This window comes from Clytia hemisphaerica, unplaced genomic scaffold (genome assembly GCF_902728285.1).
Source record: "Clytia hemisphaerica strain Z4C2 unplaced genomic scaffold, Clytia hemisphaerica genome assembly, whole genome shotgun sequence".
NCBI classification, from domain to species: domain Eukaryota; kingdom Metazoa; phylum Cnidaria; class Hydrozoa; order Leptothecata; family Clytiidae; genus Clytia; species Clytia hemisphaerica.
Genome location: NW_027103806.1, coordinates 847258 through 850851, shown reverse-complemented (window position 1 = coordinate 850851; position 3594 = coordinate 847258). Strand labels below are relative to the sequence as shown.

Below are 3594 nucleotides of genomic sequence, written 5' to 3'. Positions count from 1 at the left end.
AAATGCTTTGTTGCCTATCATTGAACTGATAGAGTGCTGAATATTAGTCTATGTTGCCATGAGTTTAATGCGAGACAAGCTTGCTGAATGTAGGCTCTCCTGTTAGTTTTAAAATATTTCTCAAGTATAGGACGGCAAATTGGCTATTGCAAAATTGATTTTTCTCAATCTCTCAATTCAGATGCGTTTTAATTTTACAATGCTCTGTTGTTGTAAATATAAAAGGGGAAAAATGTACCTACTAAAAACATCGAATCATCATTGCCCAGATATCTCTAAAATTCACTGTTGCAAATATTTGAGATTTTTCACAAAAGAAACACTTGCTGGAATCGATTTCCCTTAAAATGAAGCTACTTGTGAGGACTTTTTGAAAGTGTTGATATTCAATTTAATATTGACCAAACCAACTTTGCTCTGATGATCTGATCTGAAATGTGGAGGGGGCGGGTTAGGATACTACTTCTAGACACGCATGCTCAGTAAAGAAATTCGACGCTCTCTGATCTCAATTTTTTTTTATTGCTATGTTTGTTGTTAGCGTAATTTCGTGAAGGAAGGTTTACAAGTTTGGTTGTCAGTTTGTGTTTGACAGTTTGGTTTTGGTTTGTATTATGTTTTATTGCCTTTTAAATATCTGTACAGAATATAATTATCTCATTAGTGTTAATGTTTATCTGAAACGATTCGCTTCAACGAGAAAATATTATTGATCCTGAAAGTTTATAATACACAACGTGTGCTAATACGTAATAGCTAGTTTACTGCGTCTTCTACCATTTGCTTTTTTTGTTGTTTTTTGTAAGAGTCTCTCATGTTTGCTATGGTATAACTGTCTTGTATCTACAGTATGAATTGATTCAGGTTCATGTGACATAGAATAGATAATACTGTTCAGTACTCAGGTTGTTGGTTTTTGTTTGTTTTAGATTGTTTTTGTGTACACATTGGTTGTTGACATCAGCCAAATGAAAAAAAGGGAGCGTGGATATCCATAAACTGGAAATACTGATGATTGGAATGAATGGGTTTCATAAAAAGGGTAACTTTCATGGTGGCATCCAAATAGATGATATTCTTTCCAGACGTCCGCGCTCGATAGGATCGATCATTGGAACGGCTCGATGACGGATCGATATGTGATCGATGGATTACTTAACGATCCGGATAGGAGATCGATAGAGGATCGATACTCAAGATTTCTTTAAGCTTATGATTAGTTATCGATTATTTATCGATCTATCATCGATCTTTTATCAATCTTATCGACCCTATCGACTCATTCTCGATTTACGATCAATAACAAATCGATTAACGATCAATGACGAATCGATTAACGATCAATGACGAATCGATTAACGATCAATGACGAATTGATATACTCGGTTGAAAAACTAGCTCGATAATGGATCAACGAAGGATCGATACTCAAGACTTTTTAATGGCTGAATCTTCCATCGATCACATATCGATCCGTCATCGAGCCGTCCCGATGATCGATCCTATCGAGCGCGAACGTCTGGTTCTTTAATGATGGTGTGACCTATGAATTTCATAAACTACGATATACCCCCAACTGCTCTAACTCGGGACTATCTGACAAAACATGGGACAGCAATTTCAGACACCATTTTTCCGAACCTCCTAAGTCATTTGATTTGATTTAATGAACGGCGTATTAAAAAGTAAATGATTTCTCTTTTGCACCGAGTATGCTTTTATTAAATCGAAATATGAAAAAAATTCGTAGTGGAAGGCACGCGAGTGTCTGTACGCACACTCTAAGAGGAACGAAGAAGTATGATTGATAAACTTGGTGGAGTTATCAAAACAACTTTGTTGTCAAAGAGATTTAACATAACAGTAAGTGAAAATACAGGCCAGATATCAACCAGTCCCATTTTTCGACCAATTGTCCCAAGTTAGAACAGTTGATGGTAATTATGAAAGTTACCCGCCCCCAATAGTTGTTTGGGAGAACGCAACGGATAATGTTAGATCGGATGGCCAAAAGTCACCTTATTTATTTTCTCATCCGCGCATTGCTAAAAGTCACCCTGGAAGACGGGGGTTCTGTTATCATCAGTTAGGGTCAGGGTTGGAGCTAGAGAGTCCCAATAAAGGACCAAAGGTCCTCATAGGGGCACTCGTACCCTGTGACTTAACTTAGGATCCCGTAGGGACCCTTGTAGGGACACAGGTAGGGTTGGGAGTTTCATCTATATAAAGAGATTTGTCCGTACGATATAACTTCTTTCAAATTGAAGAATTTTGTGATGATGGCTCAGTCAGTTAGTCACACTAGCGTCCCGCCAAAATGTGTATCAAAGATTAATGCTGCGAAAGCGCTATATCGTTTACTTGACTCTCAAGCAAAAAAATGCGCTGCAAAACTTAAATTAACATTTTCAAAAACTTTGAGAAATTGCCTAAAATTTGAGCCATATATAGATGAAAAAATTTGAGCCAAGCCAAAAACTAATTTGAAGATCAACTTCCCAAGAAAAAGATCTACGGGGGAGGCTAGGATAGACTGTTTCCCGGAAATTTTGCCCGACCTGAAACAATGACCCATTTACATGTGCGGAATTATTTTTACTTTAGCGTATAAAAGGCCTTAAAACAGCTTAAAAATCAAAGCGCTGTCTCTGGAATTGAATGACAAATTTTGGTTGATTTTGGCTGCTGCACGTTTTATTTTGTTTCAAACTTTCAAGTTTTAATTAATTATCTTGCGAACTTGATTCAGGTAACTCTCATCCTTGTTGTGCAAATACATCCTGTAGATGACTGATGTTGTTTTTTCTGAAAGCTAGATTTCCTAGTGTGACTAACTGTCAGTGGATAGAGTGCTGGCTTCCGGAACCAAAGGTATTTATTTGGCGATGGTTCGAACCCCATACCATGCGACGATTTGATTGGACGAAATATGATTGACAGATCAAAACTTAGAAAACTTAGATGGTTAGAAAATATAAAACAAAGTCTCATTCATTGTCCATCGCATTCTCTTTAAACAAATATTTTGAAAAGTGGACCCTGTTAGATAAGGTTTGATAAATTTGGGATCCTGCCAGAGTGAAAAATTTTCCCATTTTTATATACCCTGAAAAGTGGCAAAATGAAAATTTTGACTCCAATTAAAAGCACAACCTTTGCAACCTATTAGAACAAGAATTAAGCACTGAGAAATTTATTGAGTTGCTAGCAATCAGGCATTTGTATAAGTGTAGTGGAAGGTTGTTGTACAGAGGTTAGATATCACGTATGACACTCTGGCTAGATTTAAGCTATATTCTATCATAAGTTCTTCATGTAATGATAATAACCCCTTTTCTGTTCTGATTGATATTGAAAATGGTATGACAATATGGGTCTCTTGGGGTCTACCTTTATGCCCATCTCCATTTAATTGCAAAATGACATTTCTTTCTTTACTTTTGTAAGGTCAAGGTTCTCATGTACCTTATTACATGAATATAAGGATGATGGAAGTATTTATATATACACAGTCTTGAAATTAACATGCAAAAAATAACACAAATTTTATTGCTTTTTTAAGGACACCACGGCTGGTTCTGATTAAAGGGGTTT

The 3594-nt window shown here is 36.4% G+C and overlaps 1 protein-coding gene across 1 annotated transcript in view; it reads right to left on the bottom strand.

Annotated features, from left to right (window-relative positions):
- The window catches only part of LOC136806446 (kinesin-II 85 kDa subunit-like), a 205037-nt gene that overhangs the window by 51291 nt on the left and 150152 nt on the right, over positions 1–3594 (bottom strand). The gene's annotated exons all lie outside the window — the stretch shown is intronic.